Genomic DNA, 25,961 nt, shown 5'->3' with positions numbered 1-25,961 from the left:
ATTATTTGGAGAGAAAGAAATATAGTCAATTATTAAAGGCTTAAACTAAGGGAAAATTGTGTTTTTATATATTGCCAATAATCCTTTTCTTAACAGATAATTACTGTTATTTTTAGATTAAAGGAGAGGAAAATTTAAACATGTACCTATTAACCTATTAGCTCTTTTTTACTAAAATATGGGACTAATGTTAAAAATATATCCTGTTTCCTATTTTTAGAGGATATACTTTATATTTAAAATTGTATTTTCCTGTAACATAGTTTAATGAAACACATATTCATAGTTATATAGTTATATAAAGTCAATCAATTTTTAGGTTTTTAACTGTGTGTGAACTTTCTTTGCCAATGATTTTCTTCTATTATTTTGGGGGCCATGATACATTCCTTAAAATATATAGCAACATGCTGTGTGCAAATAAGCAGAATTAACAGATAGTTTAAAAATTTAATTAAAACAAAAATTCTACCCACATTTGTTCCTCTCATCTTTAAGTACTGAAAAAAAAGCCACTATTGTCCCCAAATTTAGTTGAATTTCTCCAATATCAAGCCCATTGACCACCAAAGAAATCCACATGTATCACAGAGTTTCTGTTTTCAAATCTGATTTAAAATACAGGCAGTTCTTTGTAACTTAAGAAGATGATTGGAAGGCACAACTTAGGAAAGATACAAAAATCACTGGGCTCAAGGTTTACAGTAGAATTGAATGTATTAGTCAAAGGCCCAGGCTATCTTACTATTTGTTTGATTAACCTAGTAATTATATACCTTCTAGCCAAACAGTATTATATTGTACTCTGACAATGGAAATGCTGTTATTTCATGCAGTAAGACTAGAGCACGTGGGTGAGCTTCTTCAATATTGTAGGACACTGCTTTCTAATATTATTCCCAAAGTGTCTTGATGTCCCTTCAATTCAAACCTGCTATTCTCCCTACTATTTGCCATCTTAGTAAGCATGACCATCAATCAGTCACACCAGAAACTTGCCAGTCACACTGTTCTTCTATTTCTCCATTCTTCCCCTCAACTTCTTACCTTTTGAGTTTCTCTCTATTCTCTTTATCACCTCCTTAGTCCAATGGAAAAGTCCAATGGAACATAACCTCCCACAAGGACTACTGCAGATCTTCCTATCTGATCTCTCTGCATCTACTTTTGTCTATTCTAGTTCCTTCAATAAATCACAGAGTATAGTTTTTAAAACAAAAGTATGATATTTTAAATCCCTTTTAAAAACCATTTATTAAAACAGTATGGTATTGGCATAAGAACAGATACATATATCAATGGAACAGAATAGAGAGCCCAGAAATAAACCCACCATATATATGGTCAATTATGAAATTAGGCGAAATAGTTACCTATCAGGTCTTAAAGCTGTGTCCTTGTGTGCAAGCATCCCTATGCAGTCTGCATATGTCCAGGGACCTTGGTGAGAGAGCTGGATATGAAGTGAACATGCGTTGCATCTTTCTTGGGTTGTGCTGGTGGCCATTGCCTTGGTATAGGGTAGGGCTGGGGCTTGATGGGCTAGAGCTGGAGCCAGTTTTGAGCCAGAGTTTCTCCCTGGGTGTGATGAGTGTTGCTGACTTGGCAGGGATGGGGTGTTAGTGCTGTGGGTGGCTGGAGCCAAAACCCAGTGCCAGCTGTGGCTTCTTACATGGAACAGTGGTGTTTACTGTCTTGATGGGTGTGGAACCAGGCTTATAAAGGATGGAGGCTAAGCCCTATATGAGCTTCTCCCTAGCATGATGGTGGTCACTGCCTGGTTGGGGGACATGGCTGGAGCCCAAGGACCTGAAGCCATAGTTTGGAGTGTGCTGTGGCTTCTCCCCACTGGATGGCTTTCACCTTAGATGGGTTTGGGACCTGGGTTCCAGGGTTTCAAATGGCGTGAGCTGCAGCCCAGAGTGAACTGCACCTTCTTGGTGTGATGTCAGTCTCTTCTTTGGCAGGGAGTGAGGCCAAAGCATGAGGGGCTGGAGCTGGTGCCCAGTACAGAGTACAGGGCTTGCTGAGGTGGTCCTGACAGGCCAGCCAGAACACCAGGTGTTTTCAATTGTCTGCCTCCACGTTGGGATTAGGAACAAGCAAGTCTGCACATACTTCAGAACAGGTCTTGGTTTCTCACAGCCCTCACGTAAGCCCCACTGGACTTCAAAGCAGTCAAGGGGTTCTTCTTCCTGGTGCCAGACCCCAGGGCTGTGGTACCCAATGTCGGGCTCAAACCCCTTGTTCCCTAGGGAGTGTCCCCAAGCTGTGGCATTTCTCTCCCTTTTTGGGTCACCTACTAGGAACATGGGTCCTGACTAGATTTCTTCTCCCCTCCTACCAGACTCCATGTGGTTCTTCCTTTATTTTCCTGGCTGCAGGACATCTGTCTTGCTAGTCTTCAGGTCACTCTCAGAGAGAGAGTTGCTCCATATGTAGTTGTAGTTTTGATATGTTCATGCGATGCTGCAAGCTTAGCATCTTACTACTTTACCATCTTGATCCTTCCTCCTCTGTGTTGTCTCTTTTTCCCCAGCAGGTCAGCCTGTGTTTATCCACAAGGTAGTGGCAAAATTTAAACATGCTAAGATTCTTTTGACAATGGCATATGATTTGTATGAGGCCAATTCTATCCCATTCTTTTGGGGAGAAAAAAGAAAGGGGAGAACAAGTAGAAAACAGACTATATTTTAATGGGAAGAGCTTCAAAATTTCATTTCAAGAAGGTGCGGATAAAGAGATGGAAAAACGTATTCACATTTTTACAATTTGTCACACCCTATAGGAGAAGCATTACAATCAAGTTTATGTGAAAATGAATAGGACATGGTCTTAGAATTCCAGAAGCTCTATAATATGATTAGAAAATGGGCATTTGTAGAAACTGGGGTGAGGAAAATGCAATAAGAACATAAATAAAAATAAATATTTTCTCAAAAGTAGGGGATATCTTCAGGAGTAATTATAATTCTGCCTTGACTTAAAAGGACTAAAGGATGATTCTTGCAATGCAGTACTTGTTTGAAATAATTTATACCATTTTCTCAGTTATGCAACTAACTCAGAGAGTGGCCTCCATACTGGAAAGAAAGGAATACAGTTATAATTTCATGGCAACAACAGTGATATCAAACAAATATTTTTAAAAAAGTGACCAAACCTGTTTCAAAATTAGACCTGCAAAATTTTCTCACTTGAACATATATTGTGAGCACAAAAAAAAAAAGTGAAAGGAGAGGAAGCAGCTCACTGAATTCAAGAAAAGATGGAAAAAAGATTAAATAAGCATTTGTTTCAAATGACATTGAAAATGTTGTGTAGGAAAAAAGCTCATACTAAATAGTGAATAATAAACTGTAGCAGAATCACTAAGCAATGGAAACTGAGAATATCTTATGAAATACTTTTAATGTTTCCCACAGTTAAAGTGCAGTTTCACAATAAAGAATTAAATAATGATATATAAATTATAATTTCTGTAGCAAGTATTAGAAAAAATGTAAAAAAAAATCTGTTTTATTTTTTGAATACAAGTTTCTAATTATAACATTTCCCAGCTTCTAGGATGCAGTTGGGACATTCTTATGTCAATCAAAACCTACAGATTTGAAACATGCTGTTATTGGTTAATAATTTGTTATTCCATAACCGTGTCACATGTTTGCTTCCTTGGTTAACTATTTTTTAAGAAATATATGTGAAATATATCTTGCCTGCTGAATGAATTTTAGATATTAACAAGGATATGAGTAAGTGTAGTCTTTTTGCTTTGGGGTATGATGGTGTACAATTGGATTCATGCTATTCTTTAGTTCAGGTTGTACAATTAAGTCATCTTCAAGTTAAGATATAAACTGCTGCAAGTCCTTAAAGACTTTCCAAGGACTAAGTTCAGCCAGCTAGTTTTGAGAGAATTAATCTCCACATCTTCAACTTCCATATATACTTTTTTCCCAAACTGCTCTTAGAATTTTCCTGAGTTCAAAATATCCTCTCTCCTACTAAATCAAAACAGAAGAGTTAGTCAACTTTTACTAATTTATGCTGTAGCAGAAAGCAACTTCCCAATTTCAGTACCTTACAACAAAAAATTATTTGGTCCTCACGTTGTACATTGGCTGCTGATTAGCTATGGCTGACTTCCACGCTAAAGGTCACCTTCAAACCTTCGTAAAGTGTCTTCTTATCTCTGTGATGCTGGCTGAAAGGGCAGCACCTATTTGGGACATAGAGGGGAGGAGTAAGCAAGCTAGTGGGCGTATACACCAGCTTTCACAGTTTCTGTGTGGTCCTATCCAACATCACCTCCTTCATATTCCACTGTCCAAAAAACAACTTGTGCCCAAGACTGAACATGGGGCAAACAGATATTCTTCTTCTACATAAAGACCTATGATTCACATGCAAGCTGGCAGGGATGCATCATAGGAGACAGTAATAGAATCTAACGCAGAAGTCAGATTCCTGACTCATCCCAAATCTCATTGTGGTACAGTGCCCCAAGATATAAAAATATCCCAAGAACCAAGTTAAATGAATATTTCAAAGCATGCTATTTGCATTAGGTAGCATCTTTAATTAATTATACCACTTTAATTTCATAGTACTTTTGTCTTTCTCTTATTCATATTCATAATATTATTCTTATTCATATTTATTGGCCTATATTGGGATGTTGAGAATTTAAAACAAAAATTTTAGTTCAGATATTGAGCCTTTTTATTTCATTTTTTATTTATTTTTAATTAATTAATTAATTGGCTCCCTTGGGTCTTCATTGCTGCACATGGTCTTGCTCTAGTTGCAGTGAGCAGAGGCTACTCTTCATTGCAGTGTGTGGGCTTCTCATTGTGGTGGCTTCTCTTGTTGTGAAGCACAGGTGCTGGGTGCATGCTCCGCAACAGTAGTTGCAGCACACAGGCTCAGTAGTTGTGACTTATGGTCTCTAGAGCACAGGCTCAGTAGTTGTGGCGCACAAGCTTAATTGCTCCAGGGCATGTGAAATCTTCCCGGATCAGGGCTCGAACCCGTGTCCCCTGCATTGGCAGGCGAATTCTTAACCACTGTGCCACCGGGGAAGTCCAAGCCTAATGTTTTAAAACTTAACTAGAATGTTTTCCAGATATAAGACTTTTTTTATAATAAAATTTTTACTTTTGATGACATTTTCAATCCATTATAAGACATGCAATAACATATTGATAGTTCAAACTTATTCTTATAAATCATTTTGTGGCACAGTAATGCCATTGTAGTTGAATCTTATAAAATGTTTAAGATTTCTAACTTATATTCACACAAAACTAAATATATTTAAATAGATGATGAAAATTTCAAATATAAGCTTAATTATGTGTAAAATAGTATGCAATTGTTTTAAAATAAAAATTATTAAAATAAAATTGTTCTTAAAATAAGAAGCTGCATCATTAATTAAGCTACTGTCTCTCATTTCAATGTCCTCCCTTTCTACCCTCTTCGATGAAACAAGGAGTGAGGTACCACATTGCCTCCCTGGTTAGTTGACTTCTGAATGAGTTAGCCTGAGAGAAATGCAAGAGAGAGATGGCAGGATTGAAGGGAAAAATAAGTACTTACTTCTTCCTGGTTGTTAACACCTTAGTAATAGCTCTTTCTCTCCTCAGCAGTAGTTGGTTTTAGTTTTCGGATGCTAAATATATTGGTACAGTTGCTCTCACCATGGATTCTGGATTTAATGAATTAACTCAAGAACCTGGAATTGCCTCCAATTCTTTACTTGTTTAATTGACTTCAAATTGAATTTACAATGATTGAAATGCTATAAGATATTCAAAGGCACAAAGAATTTCTTTGGAAGAAAGAAACGTTGGCGTGCATTTATCATGTGTGACCTGCATACCATTCTCCATTGCATCTTTAATAGAGCCTAGAAGGCACTCCATTCACTAAGACGTTGATAAATGCATTAGCAAAGGAAACACCAGAACATGAAGATCTCTGTGATCTACACGCTCGTCCCCTGAAGGCTGGATGTGACTCTGGGAAATGCTGCCATTAAGATGTATCTCCATATTAATGGGGATAATATGAATTTAGAGCACCAAGGGTCAACTTAACTATTACAGACAAGATATCAAAATGACCATAGCAGGAAGCAGGGAGACAGTAGTGATCAGAATGTTTTGATCTCCTGGGACTCTTTTCTAGGGGTTAATTGACTATGGGGTCCCTGACAATAAAACAGATTGGCAACCTACAAAAACATTCCTCAACCTCTGTAACAGGGAAATACTCCAGGTCCAATGCCAGAAACTTAACATCAGTTGTTAAAGGAGAGTCACAGCCCTCACCATGTTTCCATTCTTAAGTCACTTCACAATTGGAGGCTTTCGATTGAAGAGGAAATTGAGTTTCCTGAAAGTTTCAGGTTCCGTCACATGACAGAGCATTTTTTTGAAGCACTGATGAATGTATGGTGATACTCCTTTCTGATCAAATGCATGAGTCTAAGAAACAAGGAATCAAAGGGGGATTGGCAACTTTGACTATTATTCCTCTTCATTCCCTTGAAAATATTATGTTTCCAGTGTTACGAATTTGGGATTTGGTGAACTGGAGGTATTAACTTCAAAGGAAATAATTTATGGTTTCAAGAAATTGAATATTTATGCTCATATTTGGTTTTATTGGGATGTCATAGCTTTGTTTCTACAGGCAAATATGAATGTCACTGTATTGGTTGTGGGGGTTGCCAAGGATTTCTGCTCTGTAAAGTTGACAGGGCTTTTGTTGATGCAGGTGATTCTCTGGGCTGTGTCTTAGTTCCTCTGCATCCAATAGTAACAATTAAAGGGAAGCCACAGTTAAAAAAAAAAAAAAGCAGGACTGCTGGGGACTCCAACTCTACAGTACTGAAATTTTGGATCACCAAAACAGGTAAAAATCTCCAACCACTGAAGCCATAGCTGAGGAGAAAAGGAACATGGAATGGAAGGTGAAATAATAAAGAAATGCACTTCAAGGGTAGTTATAGAATTGTAGCACTTATGCATATTGTTTTCCTTACTTGTTAAATGTGAATTACTTTTCTTTTTATTTCCCCTTATTGTTTTACATAAAGATTATTGTTGGTGATTACCTTTACACCTTAGCCATTAGGTTAGGGAATATCCAAATTGAACTGTCTTTCAACCTGAGAAGTAATTAACATCACCCAAATTTGAGTAACATGACCGTTGAAATGTATATCCCTCTTTTGGGGAAGGGAGTGAAATTCTTTTTATTTATTAAAAATGTTTATGTTGTTGTAAGGATGTTCTCATACCTGTAGAACATATTTATGGGTGCTGATTAGGCAAAGGGGTGGACTGTGAGGCTGAGGTTTAAGTCTACATTTCCTCTTTGTCTGCTGATCTGCGTTAGGTCCTACCATTAGGTGAAGCAAGAGGAATATTGGAAGGCAGGAGGAAGAGGAAGAGACATGGTTCTTCCTGCTGGCTTCCTGTTTCTGCCAATGTCTACTCAGCCACTGTTTTCCACATCAGCAGAGGCAATAGTTTTCCATTTCTAGGTTCTTCCAGTACATAATCCCAGATCCAGCCTCATCATCCTCCTTAGAGACACCAGCAAGAGCTGGTAGCTGGGTAGCATGATTCCTTAGAGTTTTGAGTCCCAGCTCTTTAGGGCATCTCATTTTGGACTGGCAGCAAAGAATCTTGTCTGCAGACTCCCCATGGAGTGACACTGACAGGTCACTATGGTACTCATGAACACAATTGGCTTTGCAGCATTTGTTTCTTGTCCTTAGGCAGCAGAGCCAAGAATAGCAGATTTCTTCCTCTTTTCTTTTAATTAGATTTATGTATATTCAGCTAATGTGCCCCTTCACATAAAACATCTGTGGTAACCAGCCTCTAAAATAGTCCCAAGTGGTATTGTCCTACTGATATTCACAGCCTTGTATAGATTTCTCCCATATTGTATCAGAATTGATCTGTGTGCCTAACAGAATATGGTTGAAGTGATGGTATGTCACTTCTGAAAAATCATTGTGTTTCTGTATTCTCTTTTAGATGAATTACTCTGGGGGAAGACAGCTGTCATATTATGAGCTGTCTTTTGGAGAGGTCCTCATGACAAAATCTTGAGGTTTTCAGCCAACATGGAGCAAGAAAGTGAGGTCTTTGGCCAACAGACATGGGGATGAGCCCCCTTGTAAGGGGATCTTCTAGCCCAAGTCTAGCCTTCAGATATATTCAGCCCCAGCCAACTGCAACCTCATGAGAGACCCTTAGCTAGTCTTAGCCAGCTAAGCTGATTCTGGATTCCTGATCTTCAGAAACTGTGAGATACAATAAAGGTGTGCTTATTTTCATGATGTTAAGTATGGGGATTTTTTGTTACACAGCAAAAAAATATGTGATACATCTTCTATCTTGTAAAATTGAATTTTAGGTGTCAGAATACGTCCAATGAGCTAAGTATTGCAACAATGTATGGACTTTGGAATATAAAGTAAGTGTCTTTATATCTGTCTTCATAGCTCTTCCTAGTTAAGAAGAGTTTTTAAGGGTGGTGTACCCAAAGTAAAGGGACTTCTGGACTTCCTAGGTGGCGCAGTGGTTAAGAATCCACCTACCACTGCAGGGGACACAGGTTCGATCCCTGCTTCAGGAAGATTCCACATGCCATGGAGCAGCAAAGCCCATGCACCACAACAATTGAGCCTGCACTTTAGAGCCCGTGAGTTGCAACTACTGAAACCTGTGTGCCTAGAGCCATGCTCTGCAAGAAGAGAAGCCACAGCAATAAGGAGCCCGTGAACCACAATGAAGAGTAGCTCCTGCTCACCACAACTAGAGAAAGCCTGTATGCAGCAACAAAGACCCAACGCAGCCAATAAATAAATAAATAAATTTATTAAAAAACAAAGTAAAGGGACTTCTGAAATTCTTAATTACTTTGATAATATTATTAAAAACATTAAGCATGCATTATGCCCTTCTGAAATTTCTAAATAGTGGCAGTTTATTTCTCTTTATTTAAAAAATGAAAATGAGGTTGGGTTTTTTTAATTAATAATAAATTTATTAGTTTATTTAGGAACTAATAAAGTTTATTTAGAAGAAAAATATCATCTAGTAGTATATAGTGCTGTAGGGCTTGATATCTCTTTGATCTTATTTTCATGCTTTTTTTGTTTATCTGGTCTATAACTTCCTACAAATCTTATTCTCAATATTGATATTGTATTGCTTACTTAAACTATGCGGGTAAGACAAAACTTATCCGCACTCTGGCCATAGAATTTATTTTAATTAACTTTTAGAAAAGACAAATACATCATTTTTTGACATAATCTCCTTACTTTTCAATACACTTTTGTCCATCTGTCAACAAGCTTTCGTATTCCCTCATTAAAAAATGTTTTAGGCTGAGCTGCGAGCTATGAATGTACACTGTCTTCATCAGAAGTGAATCTTCTTCCTTGTAGGGCTGCTTTCAGGGGACCAAACAGGTGAAAGTCTGATGGAGCAAGATCAGGACTATAGGGAGGATGCTTTAACACCTCAAAATGATGTTTTTGCAGTGTCGACATTGTGGGCAGAAGTCTGTAGACGTGCATTGTCATGCAAGATCACAAGGCACTTGGATAGCAGTCCTCTGCATTTAATCCAAAGTTTAGGCTTCAGCTTTTCAATAAGCATCTCACTGCAATGAGCACTGTTGATTGTTGAAAATTTTTCCTGAAAATGTTCCAATACTGGCCCTTGTAAATCCCAGTAAACTGTAAGCATCAATTTTCCAGCTGATGGTTAACTTTTGAACTATTTTTTGGTCTGCGATTGAGGATGTTTCCATTCCATACTTTGCCGTTTACTTTCAGGCTCATAGTGATGAATCCATGTGTCATCACCAGTAATGATTCTCTTTAAGAAGCTTTCACCTTCCTTAGAGTATTGGTCCAAATTTTGTTTGCAAATATCCAAGCACTTCTGTTTATGCTCTTTCGTGAGTTGTTTCAGTACCACCTCAAACAAACTTTTTGAAACCTAAGTCTGTCGTGGATTACTTTGTTTTGGTGTTAAAGCAAGATCCCTATAGTCCTGATGTTGCTCCATGGGACTTCACTTATTTGGTCCCCTGAAAGCAGCCCTATGAGGATGAAGATTCACTTCCCTTCCTTTTTTTTTCTTTTTTTGAGTAATTAATTAAATTTTTTTCCAGATCTTTATTGGCGTATAATTGCTTTACACTGTTGTGCCAGTTTCTGCTGTACAACAAAGTGAATCAGCTGTATTTATACATATATCCCCATATCCGCTCCCTCTTAAGCCTCTGTCCCACCCTCCCTATCCCACACCTCTAGGTCATCATCAATCATCGAGTTGAACTCTCTATGTTATTCAGCAGCTTCCCAATAGCTATTTTACAATTGGTAGTGTATATATGTCAATGCTACTCTCTCACTTCATCCTAGCTTCCTCTTCTGAGAAAACCATAATTCAGAAAGATACATGTACCACAATGTTCATTGCAGTACTATTTACAATAGCCAGGACATGAAAACAACCTAAATGCCCATCAACAGATGAATGGATAAAGAAGATATGGCACACATATACAATGGAATATTACCCAGCCATAAAAAAGGAATGAAACTGAGTTATTTGTAGTGAGGTGGATGGACATAGAGTCTGTCACACAGAGTGAAGTAAGCCAGAAGGAAAAAAAAAATGCCGTATGCTAATGCATATATATGGAATCTAAAAAATGAACTGGTTGACTAAGTGGTAGGGCAAGAATAAAGATGCAGATGTAGAGAAAGGACTTGAGGACATGTGGGTGGGGTGGAAAGGGAAGCTGGGCGAAGTGAGAGAGTCACTTCTGATGAAGTGAAGACAGCGGTGCATTTGTGGCTCGCAGCTCAGCCGAAAACATTTTTTTAATGAGGGAATACGAAAACTTGTTGACAGATGGACAAAGTGTATTGAAAGGCAAGGAGATTACGTCGAAAAATGATGTATTTGTCTTTTCTAAAAGTTAATTAAAATAAATTCTATGGCCAGAGTGCGGATAATTTTTGACTCACCCTCATATTCCCTCTTGCCCAGCTCCACAATTTGTTAATTCCATTTTTAAAAGTTTCCTGAACTTTAGTTGCTCCTTTATTTTTTTTTTTTAATAAGGTCTTCTTTAGTGTGAAGAATCACATCAGATTCTTTTCTTCCAATTTAATTTCTTAATTTACAATCCAAAAGTTTCATATTTACATCTTTGCTTTTCTAGTCTTCTCTGAAACCACTACCAGCCTCACTCACTGAGCTGTACACTTTACTAAAATTTACAACAATAAAAATGGTGATTTTTGTAACAATAATCAGAATAATTTTACCAGGAATAAAATTTTACCTTATTTAATCTTATTACAACTATGGAACCTGCCCTATCCCTACTTTCTCTTTAGTGCCTATACATAGAATTGTTGTAATTAATTTGTAGTGCACAACTGTGTTGTGTGAACCAAGGCTCATTTGTGTAAATGTTTTCCTCCTTTTAGTATGTCTCCATATTTTGAGAATAATTATGACTCAATATTATAATTAATTGGTAACTTTACACATCCATTCAACAGATATTTAGTGAGCTAAAATCTCATGTCACATAAGACACAGAAAACATTGTTTTGGATAATGAAAAAGCTATATTAAAGGAGCTTTCATTTCAGTAGAAGAAATGAAGTATGCATCCAAATAACTATTGGCATTATGAGAATTTTAGTAATCAATTAATTTAATCTGTTTTGATGAGTTATGGCCGTAAGTCATTACATGTGTTCCATAAAATTATATACTTTTAATAATAAATACGAAAAATTTCAACAATTTTGTTTAGAAATTTAATTTCTCTGAGACATGCAGAGTGCTTTGTTTCAACATTATAAATGTGTGATTTCAACATAATAAATCTGTTCTACCACGAAAAATATTGTATTCTCTTCTAATTCTTCTCTGTCCCTCTCTCTTTTCTCCTCCTCTCTTTCCCTTTCTCTTTCTCATCTTTCCTGCCCTTTGCCTTTTTCTGTCTCCCTCCCTTTGTCTCTCTCCTCTCTTCTCCTGTCTTTGAAGCTTTTCTAAGTTCAAATGTCCTGAAATGCTAAAGTGGAAGATTCTGTGGTTCTTCTGCAGAGTTTATGGGCTGACTTAAAAAGAGAAGACGTTAGAGTTTGAGAAGGAAAAGTTATTTGTAGAATAGGAGGAAATACCTTTAATTGTATCTTGGATGTGATTTATGAAAGAAAGAGATCAGGAATGTCAATCTGAGGATGCATAATCAAAGAAGAATATTTGATTTTGTACCAACTGTTTGGAGAATAACATATCTATGTATATGAATTACATTAAAATGGAAACATTTTAAAGTATGAAATTATTTTATGGACACTTTAATTTTTATTTTATGATTTTCTCCTTTAACTGACTTTTAAAAATGTACAGCTCAGTGACTGTAGTTACTAATACTGTACTGTATACTTGAAATTTGCTAAGAGAGCATATCTTAAGCATTCTCAAAATAATGATGATAATAATAACAGTAATAATGAATATGCGGGGTGATAGGTTAATCAGCCTTTTAAATTTAAACATATATTTTTATCAAGCAATCTTTATTTTAATTCTCCATCTTGAATAAATAAAATAAAGAGCAATAAAAAGGTAAATAAGAAATCCTAAATATTTCAGAAAAATTGAAATATATCACTAAGACACTTTATGTTAAGAAAAGGAAGTCGCAGTTTTCAGCACACATCCAGGGCATAACTGAAAATTGAGTTTACAATGATGTGACATCTGGGTCTGGGTTCCAGCATCCCTCGAAGGACCTGGTCAGATTGCCAGAGGTAAAGTGCTCTTTGACATGTGCCAAAGGTTTGAATATCACATGCCTGAGAGAAGAGGAAAAAGGCTGCAATCACTCAAACCACATACCAACAGCTTCCCTCCTTGGCTTGCGCGTATTCAGAATAGACACCAAATAAATTGTTTCTTCTTCACAGCAAGTGGTAAGGATGATATTTCCTGCACAGGTTCAAGGATGGCCCTATGAAAGGATGTAAGAAACTGTTCAGGTAGAGTGATTTATGGAATATTAAACACTTTCATCTTGGCCAAATAACTTCTCTTAAAATGTGTGTGTTCAGGGGGGTGGGTATGGTATATGGTTGCCCAAATTCCCACCTTTGACATTGAAATCTTTTGGATTAACACAGTACAGTTTTCTATTTCAAACAGAAGATTGACAGAGTTTAAGAAATTTGACAAGATTTGTGTTATATAGTGTATATCATGTACTGCTGATGCATATTTTCACAACTTTTAAGAGGGAAAACAGCAATAAGTACAAAATTTTAAAATGAAAATACCATTTTATGTAAGTTGGCTTTAAAGTTTTCATAATACATGCTACACTCATAAAAATTGTGAAATAAAGTATGTACCAATCTTTATTGCTTGCAAAGCCAAGAAAACTGTGAGCAGCCTAAATGTTTATTAGTAGAATAAAGATTAAACAAATTAATCCAAAGATATATAATGCACAAATTTTAAAAAGTACATCCATATGTGATTACTGAAGAAAAATTGTCAAGATAAAATATTGAATGAGGTTAAAAAAACAGAATATATAGTGTGATTTTTTCCTGGTATACGTGCAGGCATACATTTAAATATACATGAATTATATGACTGTTTGTCTAACTTAATATATTTTGCATATGCTTAAAAATTCCTGGATGGATATACAAGAAACTGTTCTTAGTGGTTACATATGAGAGGTTAGAATAATTAATTTTACGTTTCATCTTGTACCATTTCTATTTAATACGATTTTTAGAAAGTTCCTCTTTATCTCTCCTCTTATTCACACCCTCACTACCATTTAACTCCTTTCACTATCAGAACTAATCTTATTATGCCCATTAACCTAGTTTATATCAATAAAAATAAGTCCAAGAGTCCCAGTGTTGCAATGCAAATAGAAGTGATTATTCTTTTTCCTCTTGAGAGCAAGGAAAATAAAGAGAACATGGAACAGGCTAGAGGAAAAAGATTACCTGGCTTGAAAGAGTTAATCATTCCTTGTTTTACTTTGGCTGTCACTGATCTATAATAACTAGATTTTTACTTCACAAAGCTAACTCCCTGATACTATACAAATTACACGTGGCACCTATCACCCTTAACTCTGTGTGAGTTACAACCTACCTCTCACTCCCTAACCTTAACAACTTGGAAGCTGCACTCCACACGACCATTGTAACAAATCACCCCCTGTAGTGTTTTTTGCATTTCAGAAAGAAAATCTCCAGCCCATAAACTGGAGGCAAACTGGCAATTAACAGACTGCCAGACCCCAATTACCGGATGACCTGACACAAGCTATGACTGCTTTGAAATCATGTGAAGGCAAAAGAATACAAGCCCTCCACCACCTTGATCCTTATCACATACTGTGAGCCCCACGTATAAAATCTTCCCCGACTCCCAAGGACAGGGGTGGGGGTGCTGGTAGAGGGGGAGGGACACTGCTCTTGAGGCACTAGCCTACTGTGTCTTCCCTTCTGCCTGGCAGAAAAACAAAGCCATCTCTCTCTTCCTCCAAAATCTCTGTCTCCGTATTTCTATCTGACCTTCGTTGCACAGAGTAGCAGCTATTACTGTAACACTAGGTCACCCCTCACTCCTTAGATTCTCATTCCCAAACACTTTTCCCAATTCCTACCTGCCCCATCTCTTATTCCTTTCCAAACACAAAAATGTTCTGTGTCCATGAAACTCATAGTCTGTCAACAGTAAAACCTTCCTTATCTTCTCCAATTGCTCCTTCCCTTTGTTACTCAATGGAAACTTGTCTTTCCTGGGAAGACTCTGCTTTCCCTGTGGCCGTGTCACACGGTGGCTAGAGGAGTGATCCATCTCCTCCTGTTTCTTATTTCCACTTCCAGATAATTCTCCTACCACTTTCCTAACACTCACATCTAACACCCTTTTCATCAAATTGTACTGACACCGTCTTTCCTTGGAGCTGTCTTCTGCTAACGACTCACACTCGTTCTTTAACATTTCAGCACCTGTCTCACTGCTGTTCTTTGCAGCACTACCCCGTCATAATTGATGATGATATTAATATCCATGTAGACCCTCATTTTAACGGCCTAATGGATAATTCTCTCCCTTCCTCTCCTTCAGTGACCTCTCCATCCTATCTCAGCCATTCCCACCCTTCGTCATTGGGAAAAACAGAAACCTTTGTGTTATTCTACTTGACTCTTTTACCGCCACTTCTTAAATTTTAAAGTCGCTCTCACTATTCTGATAATTCTTGGACTCTATCGTTATATACAATTTATTCAGCTCACTTAACCGCTTCCACTACCTCAAATTGTCATTCTCCCAATTACATTCCATTCCATAATTTTTTATTACAGTCACTTGCTTGCTACTCAACTTTCTTTGATCCTTTCTCGGTCCATTGTGCTCACTTACAGAAATGCCAGCTCTAAATCAAATCCTGACTAACCTGTGCCTGCATGGCTGAATATACCTGGAGAAATACATGCAACCAATGGCAGGTTGCCAGGGTGATGCTAAATTTGCAGCCACTTCCCTCAGTGGAACCGCAGTGCTGCTCAATTCTCATGCTATGCCCTAGTCCTCTCACTTGCTCACTTAAATAGACTTCTCTTTCGTTGAATTTCCAACATTTCTTTCCGTATCCTTACTTTTATCTAATCATCTTGTTTTTCTTTTCAAGAAAATTATATTAGCATTTTTCTGTGAACAGCAATCAACCTATCATCATCTATAACCATAAAAATGACATCCATCAGTAAAGATAAATGAATGATTCAATTGTTCCACCCGGGCATCAATTTAGGTTTTCCTGGGACAGGTCCATTTATCCTTAAGTGAGCAATGGTTTGAGTAATAATTATATCTATACAATTTGATTGATTGATTCAGTTAGCTTTAGGTGTACAACATACTGATTTGAGATTTTTATAGATTATACTCCTTTTATAGTGATATAAAAATCTCAGTTATGGTCCCTCTGCTGTACATGACATCCTTGTATCTTATTTATTTTTTTTGCCTAGTAGTTTGTCTCTAATCCCTTAGCCATATCTTGTCCCTTTCCAGTCTCTCTTCCTATAAACCATTAGTTTGTCCTCTGTATCTATGAGTCTGTTTCTGTTTTATTTATTTTTACATTGAACATAGTAAAAACGTACAGTGTTTGTCTTTCTCTGTCTGACTTATTTCACTAAGCATAATACCCTCCAGGGCCATTCATGTTGCTGCAAATGGAAAAATTACATTCTTTTTTATGACTGAGTAATATTCCATTGTATACTTATACACCATGTTATCTTTATCCATTGATCTGTTGACGAACACTTAAGTTGCTTCAGCATCATGGGTATTGTATATAATGTTGCTATGAACATTAGGATGCATGTATCTTTTCAGGTTAGTGTTTTCATTTTCTTTCGATATATACCCAGAAGTGGAATTGCTGGGTTATATGGTAGTTCTACTTTGAAGTTTGAGGAACCTCTGTACTGATTTCCATAGTTCCTATACCAGCTTCATATTCCCACCAACAGTGAACTAAGGTTCCTTTTTGTCTACAACCTCACCAGCATCTTTATTTGTTGTCTTTTTGACAATATCCATCTGAGAGGTATGCAGTGATATCTCATTGGGGTTTTGATTTGGATTTCTCTGATGATTTGTGATATTGACCATCTTTTTCTGTGTCTATTGTCCATTGGTATATCTTCTTTGAAAAAATGTCTTTTGGAGTCTTCCCATAAATTAGTTTTTTTTTTTTTTTTTTGATATTGAGTTGTATGAGCACTTTATGTATTTTGGATATTAATCCCTTATCAGACAGATCATTTGCAAATATCAACCCTCATTAAGTAAGTTGTCTTTAATTTTCTTGATGGTTTACCTCACTGTGCAAAAACTTTTAAGTTTAATTAGGTCCTGTTTGTTATACGATACCTATTATTTTCCATTGATCTATGTGTCTCTTTATTGCCAGTACCATATTATTTTGATTACTATAGCTTTGTAGCTACACTGAGCTTTGTAGCTCAGTGATCACTTGTTCTAGTTCTGTAAAAAATGTCATGGGTATTTTGATAGGTGTTGGTTGCACTGAATATGTACATTGCTTTGGGTAGTATGTACATTTTAACTATATTAAGTCTTACAATCTATGAACATGGGATACTTTCCATTTATTTGTATCATCTTCAATTTTCTTCATCAATGTCTCATAGTGTTAACAATATGGGTCATCTTGAAGGCATATGCCTATGTGAGAGCATCCTTATGTAGTCTGCATGTCCCCAGTGGCTTTGGTGAGAGAGCTGAGCCTGAAGTGAGCAGAGGCTATGTCTTCCCCCAGGGCTGTGCTAGCAGCCACCACCTTAGTGGGAGATAGGGCTGGAATTGCAGGGTCTAGAGCCAGAGTCAGGAGTGAATCAGGGCTTCTCCTATACTCAGTGGCATCACCACCCTATCAGGGGTGAGCTAAGGGGCCAATGGTCTGGAGTAGGAGCCCAGAGGGAGCTAGGCTTCTTCCAGGTATGATGAATGTCTCCAGCTTGGTTTGGGACATTGCTGAAGCTTCAGACTGCACTTATATGCTGGCTTTACTTTTTTCTCCCATATGCATATCTTGGTTAGTGGCTGGGTTGGGGCTGGAGGGTTTGGTGCCACACAACTTGGCTGGTATTGCCCCCTGTCAAGTGTGCACAGGGACATGCCCTTCAGCAATGGTGGTCCCCCACATGGAGCTCACTTTGCTCCCTCTGGAGGTGTGTAGGGATGTATGAGCTGGTTTGATTGCCTCCACCCTGGTAAGAGGCAGGGCAGGTGTTTGAGCCAGCTCCAATAACCCCAAGAGTGCACACACTTGTTGGCAATGGCAGCCTCTGACTTACTGGGGAGCAGGCCCAGAGCCAAAAGGGCTAGGGCAGGGGCCCAGTGTGTAAAGAGAGCATACTGAGGCAGTCCCGGCAAGCCCAGCAGAGGCTTGGGCAGTTTCAATCTGCTGGTCCTGCGTTGTGACCGGGAGTGAGCCAGATTGTGCATGTGCTCTTCAAAAGTGGGTCTCAATCTCTTACAGCCCTCTGGTAAGCCCCACTGGTTTTCAAATCACCTTAGGGAGTTAACCTTCCTGGTGTCCGATCCCAGGGCTGAGGTTCCTTATATGTGTCTTGAATCCCTCGCCCCCCGCAGGAGGATGCCTGAGCCTGTGATTTCCACCTTGTCTTCTGAATCTCCTGCTAGGGGTGTGGGTCCCAACCAGATCCCTTCTCCTCCTTTCCTACCAGACTCTGCTTGGATCTTTATTTACAGTCTTGGTTGTAGAAGAGCCATCTTGCTAGTCCCCAGGTTGATTTCAGTGTCAATCGCTCTGTAAGTAGCCGTAGTTGTGATGTGTTTGTGAGGAGACGGTAGCCCAGCATCCCCCTACTCCACCATCTTGATCTCCCCATGGAATATTGTGATGTATAATGAGAACTACATATTTGGTCTTCACTTTCATCTCTGAAAAAATGCTCCTTTATCCCTTGGAATTTCCTAAGTGGTTAGAGCTATAAAAGTGTCTTCTGTTATGTTAATGAAGTAACCTTTGGGTCATAACCTAAGGATGGGAGCTGGTTGCCAGTGGAGCCAATCTTGTAATTAAATTTTCAGTTCCATCCACACCCCCACCTCTGCGGAGCAGAGAGCGGCTGGAGATTGAGTTCAAACACCAGTGGCCAGTGATTTAAACAGTTATGCCTATGTAATGAAGTGTCCAAAGAAAACAAAACATCAGTGTTTGAAGAGCTTCTGGGTAGGTTAATAGGTGGAAATTTGGGAAGGTGCCATGCCTGGAGAGGGTAAGGAAGGTCAGTGCCCTTTCTGTATACCTTGCTATATGCATCTCTTTTATTGGGCTATTTTTGAGTCATATCACTTTATAATAAACCAGTGATCTAGCAAGTAAAATGTTCCTCTGAGTTCTGTGAGCCACTCTAGAAAATTAATTGAATAAGGTAGGGGTTGTTGAACTTCAGGTCTGTCACCAGTTGGTTGGAAGCACAGGTGATAACCTGGACTTTTGACTTGTACCTGAAGTGAGGGTGAGGGGAAATCTTGTGGGACTGAACCCTAAACCTGTGGAATCTGATGCTACCTCCAAGTAGAAGTGAGTTAAATTGTGGAATGCTCAGATGGTGTTCAAGAGTTGCTCTGATATGTAGGGAAAAATCCCCCTCCACACACTGGAATTTGGATGTAGAACCATATTAATGTCCTACCTTGTGTCACCTGCTTGAGAATTAAAAATCATAGTTAATAACATTAGTAACTGGTCACTAGTTTTTGTTTTGTTTTGTTTTTGTTTTTTAATAGACACCATTCTTTATTTTATAGGTTGCATCACAATCATTGAATCTTAAGTAATAAAAACAGGTATGCCTGTACTTCTTTGAGATTTTTATTTTATCTTCATTAAGGGAATTCTTAAACACGAGATTTTAGGTACGGTATTTTCAAGCTTATATAATCAGTCAGAGGGCAGTTTTCCAATCTCAACTTGCTTATTTTCAAAGTGGTAATTTTTCATTCTAATCAGCTCAGGATGGGAGAATCACAGCCAGAAGGGGAGAGAGGCAAATCCAACAATTAGAAGGACCCTGACTGTTTTACAGAAGCATTTTCCAAAGGTGGGTTGGGGGGAGGAGGGAAAGACAACAGCCAGTCACAAGAACATTTCACAACAGTCTTTAATTGAGAAACACCATTTGACACTGTTTCCCCTACAGCAACCAACCAACAGTTTTTTAATTCTTCAGCTTTCATTCTTGAACTGAAAGAAGGGGGCAACATATGGACAAATCCTTCCCTAGGAAACTAGACGAAACCTTGTCTGCCTGCGATAAGTGGTTCATTACAGCCATCAGATAACTAGGGAGTTCTCTGCTCTGCTGGGTTCTAAGACTTACTCTTTTCACCAAGAATGTGAAGACAGGGATGATGAGCAGTTTGGGGACACTGGAGATTAAAGTTTAGTAATGATATTTAAAGATCTTGTGAACTGGAATTGAAATATATCATCTTTTTCAGTTCAATGTTTGCCCTGTAGAGACCCTAGACACTTTGTAAGAATAAGGTAAAATAATTTTAAAAGTTATATCAATAAGTAGAAAGTGAAGAGGAGAGTAGAAGTTATTTGAATATTAGTTTTAAAAGAAAAAAAAATGACTTTGTGTAAGAAATAGAAAACTCTAACATGTTGTGACAAGAAATAGACTGGGGACTTTCTCCCCTCCCAAATTTCCTTTTTGTTAAAAAAAATCTAAAGTTCTACACTACAATTATTTCTAATGCTTTCCCTGATATTTATAGAAAAATAGATGTTCTCTTAATTATTGGATGATTTTTTTAACCAAATCAGTTTGCTTTAATTTATTTTAATCCATTTTCCTAGTTTTATGTAAAATACAAGAATTAGTGTCTCTAAGTAGTTGCCATTACATAACAGATTAGCATAACGTTTATATAAATACTTGTTTCCATACTGTTAGTTGACTTCTAAGAGAAAACATACCGCTGTAGGAAGAGAAGCTGACATTTTTAGGAAAGACAGAGGATTGAGAAAAATCTGGAGGTTGAGGATGGTTCATGTTGGGGCCCAGAAGTTATGGTGCAGTGTGGGCAGGCATTATAAAACTGGATATCTGACTCAGAGAGAGAGAGGAGAGAGAGAGAGAGGAAACAGCAAGTTCATAAAAATCAATAACTCAACTTTTACATTAGCAGCAGTGACTTTTTTTCTATTAAATTTGAATATGGACTCTCAGTAGCAAAAGCACATCCAACACTGATATCTGGGGCTTATAATACCATTCTGCAATAAAAAGGAACCAAGGGCTCCCAGATGATGGATGTCAAAAGAACATAGGATCCAACTGAAACAGCTCTCAATGGCCAAAGATGGAAACATTTGAGCAAAAATTTAAAGCACTATTGGCTTATAACCCAAAGTATAAATAAATATCCATGAGTCCATGCTGATATAAAGGATTATATATATTTTCCAATATATACAAATATAAAATATTGTGAAGTACACCTGAAACTAGTATAATGTTGTATTTCAATTATATTTCAATTAAAAATTATATAAAATAATTGAATAAATAGCAGGAAATAGATAGATATCCCACACAGAATTCCACATAATTAATGTAGATAGTCTCTTCTCAAAGAGCTAGAGCCCTCCTTAAATGGGGGCTACTTAGTGAATTCTTCCAAAGAGTAAAGTGTAAAAATGGAGAAAAAGTTACTTTGCAATGGATACACATGACAAACACAACTGGGGCCAGGTGATCAAGTTTAACATCCACATTGACAAGACATGTTGGTGATATCTACTTTTGACATGATGTTATCAACACGGCATTTTACCTCTGTGATCTTTTGCCCAAGAAGTACATAACTTCATGCTAATCACAATCGAAACATCAAACAGACCTAAACTGAGGGCATTCTAGACAATAATTGGTCAATACTTCTAAACACCATCAGGTCATCAAAAATATGGAAACTCTGAGAAACTGTGACAACAGAGAGGAAGCTGAGGACACATGGAGACTGAGAAATGGAAGATTTCCTGCCATATCAGTAAACAGAGGAAGTCACAGTCACCAGCGAATGCAGCCACAGCCTAAGGGAAGCTGGTGAGCCCTGAGGAAACTCAGGATGTGAAAACACAGGATCCTGGCCCTAGATGGCTTAGGTGCACATTAAAGGAATGATTTCAGTGAGCCCAGACTCTTGCATCTTCCCTTACATAGAAAAGCACTAAATTTGTTGACTTGGGATATGTGGTTTTCTTTAATTAACAATAATCTTTTGATGTTCCCAACTACCTGTCCTTTGTTGTGAAACCTCCGTATAACCTGGATCCCCCTCACCTCATTGGAGCAGTTCTCTCAGGGTTACTTGAGATGCTGCCGATGGGGCTTGAAGTCCTAAAAATTCCCACCAAATAAAACATAACTCTCAACTTTAAGGTTGTGAATATTTTTTTAAGTCAATCTAATGTCGAATCCTGGATATGATCCTGGAGCCCAGAAAGAACATTAGGTAAAAACCAAGAAAACATGCTTGTATGTATGACTGTAATTAATAAGAATGTATCAGAACTGGTTCATCAGTTGTGACAAATGTACCAGTTTAAAGTAACATGTAAATACTAGGGAAAATTGGGTTTGGTGTAAATGGGAAATCTTCACAATTTTTCAGTAAATTTAAGACCATGCAAAACAAGAAAGTTTCTTTAAAAATTACATGTGGGACACAATTATATATGAAAAAGTTAAAAATAAGTTTGTTTTGTGTAAAGTGAAAACAGTCGGGCTGCTAACCAACCTGCTTGGGTTTCTACATATTTCAGAAATCCCCTTGGTGGCCTGAAGACTCTTCCAGGGAACATGAAGGCTTCACAGAACAGACTTAAGAGTCCACTGATCCAAAGAATAGGATTGATAATATGTGAATTCTTGTAGGAGAAAAATTATGAAATTCAGCACCTGTTTCTGTTTCCCCCACAACACACACAGGTAATCCACTCCACTGTGCGGGCACAGACAAGCTGCTTTGTAATTGGGAGCTAGCATTATTAGTGTTGGTTTGTAAAATGAATACTGCTTTATGTGCTTGGGTGCAGAGAGTGGTAAGTGGAAAGATAGAAGTAAGATATTATTTCATAGAATTCCATCACCTCACAGATGGTTAATATTCTCCCTATTTGTTTTAAGAAACTGGGTAGATAAGATTTGTGGTTCTCTCATTGCCCCAAATAATAAATAACAAAGCCATATACATCGCTTCTATCATTAGGAGAACATAAGTCAAATATAGCACTGGGAGCATCTCGATTTGAGCACTCTGTCTTTTAAGATGTTACAAATAGTTCCCCTGTCTCTCTTTTAGTTGCCAGGATTATTCTTCATTCTGCAATATATACTGTACCATTAAAGATGCATATTTCTCTTTTAGGGAGGATGACAAGATAGTGTTTTAATAGCAAGGGAAAAAAAACTTGAATTGGATAAAGGATTTTATAAATCCAATGTGGGCAGGTTTTGTAACAGTATACCAGTGAATGCTATCTATTAACAGAACTTGGTTTGCTGATGACACAGAAATGTGATATAACATTAGCAAAGACATTTTGGGATCATTCTTGTTTCTGATAATTTTGTGAGTTGATAGAGAACTGCTGAAAGCTGTGGTCTGCACTTTGATATGATATTTTGCCATTCCATGTAGGAATAAACGCAATCTCTTCTGACTGCTTTAGCACTGATATGTTCAGTAAAATTTAAGATATTCTCCAATCAAACAGGCATCTAAATAGCAGTAAAATCCAACTATAAAAAATGTATTCCTTGACTGACATAAATGAGCAACTGTGACATCTGAAGGGAACACATGCCTTAGATCTGATGACTTCCACTTCAAAATGTTGATTTTTCAGTGTCAGGATAAATCCACCTTAATGAAATATCACCCTCATGTTGTTTCCATAGCTTTATTCTTTATGTTAGATGACTTTTTTTCCTTTTTCTTTTAGTAAAATGAATCATCAAAGGACCAACTCAAGGAGAAATAAAGAAAAAGCACTTTAATATAATATTTTCATGGATTTTTAAAACAAGCTTAGACTTTGATCATTGCTCATTTGATCAAAGAGTATCTGGTACACTTTGAAGGGAACTGTATTGTTGTAGTATCCATCAGATTTTATTCATAACTTCATCATGACATGAACGAAAGAAAAAACTGCTTTTATTGTAAATTGAATGTGTTTATATAAAACAAGCATGACTATATATACATATATATAATTTTAATTTAAAATATCTTATCACTGCTCTTGGGTAAACAGACATCATCCATTGTGGAAAAAATAATTGAAAGAAATAGTTGAATTCAAAGTTAAATAAATGTGGTATTTGTTCTCTATGAATCTTTTAAAATAAATCATGTTAATGTCTTTTACCATATGAATGATAAACAATATCTCCCGACGCTGTCTTATCACAATATTTTTCTTAAAGAATCACAAAAGTACTGTAATAATTTATTAAGTCTAACCACTGACCTTTTGAAACTTAAAACTCAGGCACTCATTCATAAGTCAGATTATTAAATAAAAATTTGCTCGGATTCTAAGGCACTCCCTGGAATAAAGTTAAGTACATTAGAGCGTGGAAAAAAATTTAATATCCAAGCATACCTAAAAATAGAAAATAATATATTTCAAATGGTTTTCACCTTTGCTAATACTTTAACATTTTAACTGACATGCAATCCCATGAAGGTTTATACTAATTTTTATTGTTTATTTCTAGCAATGTGATAAATATCATTAAGTATCCATATATGGGCACAACTTGAGTTCTAAAAGCTTGCAGTATACAAAATGCCTTTTTCTTCTCTGTTTTGTCTAAGATGTATACACGATATAAAACATTGTATCTGTTTATGTGTTAAAAAGTAAAACAAAGAATCTGGGAGCTTTGTTTATACAAGTTCATGAACTCTTCTCATTGGAAACCCATGGATATTTGTGGGCTTATTGAAATATTGTAAGCTGTCTATTAAAATATTTAAAGCATTTTAGATATTAGAAGCTTTGCGCAGTGGCAGTATCATAGCCAAAGAGGTTTATCCGAGGCGCGATTATTGCTAATAGATATTAGAGAGAGCCTACTAGCCATTGGATTGCCAGTGATCTATTTTAGGGATTTTGCTTCAGTAATGATATCACTGGGATTATTTTGCCTCAGCATACTATAATTTTGCTTTACTGCTTTATTTCTTAGAAGGAAAAATTATTTTTAGAGATCCACATAAGATTATTTTTTTGTCTTTGCCAAGGGATGTGAAAGACCAATAGCTGTCTTTCTTCTCCCTTTGGTTCAAGAATGTCTATTTTGACATTAGTAATTCAGGATTACTTTGATATTAAATGGAAAGTGGCAAAAATGTAACCTTTCACTTTGCTTACTTAATTTATTAAAAGAGAACTGAGATGTTTCTTCTTATTATTATGATTTTTAACCTGATTTTTTCTTACTATCTTTAAAATTTTTTAGTGATTAAAAAATTGTTCTATATCTGACTGATTTTGCTAAGCACAACATTGTTGCATCTGGCAGAACTTTATTGTTTGTATGGCTGAGTAATGTTCCATTGTGTGTGTGTGTGTGTGTGTGTGTCCCACAGGTAAGGAGAAATGCACAAGATAGGAGTATGGGATTAAGAGACAAACCACTATGTATAAAATAAATAAGCAACAAGGATATATTGTACAGCACAGGGAAATATAGCCATTATTTTGTAATAACTTTAAGTGGCATATCATTTGTAAAAATATTGAATTGCTATGTTGTACTCCTAAAACAAGTATAATATTGTAAATCAACTATAGTTCAACAACATATGTTATCTATTCTTTTTTCTTTATTCTTTATTCACATCTAGGTATTAGTTTTGTTGTGGGGTGGCTTTTAGGGTCTTCTTACACTCACCTGTATCTCTGTGAGGTCCTTAACAGAGGGTTACAGACTCTATGTGACCTCATTAAATATATAAATACAATTAATTTTTCTGCCTCTTCTACTACCACAAGAGAAATAAAAATGTACATAAATGGATAAAGTGTTGCAGACACAATTTATAAAAAATCTCTTAGAAGCAAATAGATAAAGCAGCTGTTAAGAACAGAGATGGTCAAAAACAAAATAACAAGTGTTGGCAAAAGTGTGGAACAATTGGAACCACTGTATATTGCTGTTTGGAATGTAAAATAGTGCAACAAATCTGGAAAAAGAG

The 25,961-nt window shown here is 36.9% G+C and overlaps 1 pseudogene; it reads left to right on the top strand.

Moving 5' to 3' along the window:
• Window positions 1-24,755: 24,755 nt before the first annotated feature.
• LOC130850659 (U4 spliceosomal RNA) lies at window positions 24,756-24,885 on the top strand (annotated as a pseudogene).
• Window positions 24,886-25,961: the final 1,076 nt, after the last annotated feature.

The sequence above is a fragment of the Hippopotamus amphibius genome, chromosome 3, assembly GCF_030028045.1.
Source record: "Hippopotamus amphibius kiboko isolate mHipAmp2 chromosome 3, mHipAmp2.hap2, whole genome shotgun sequence".
Lineage (NCBI taxonomy): Eukaryota > Metazoa > Chordata > Mammalia > Artiodactyla > Hippopotamidae > Hippopotamus > Hippopotamus amphibius.
This window is presented reverse-complemented; position numbering and strand designations above follow the sequence as displayed.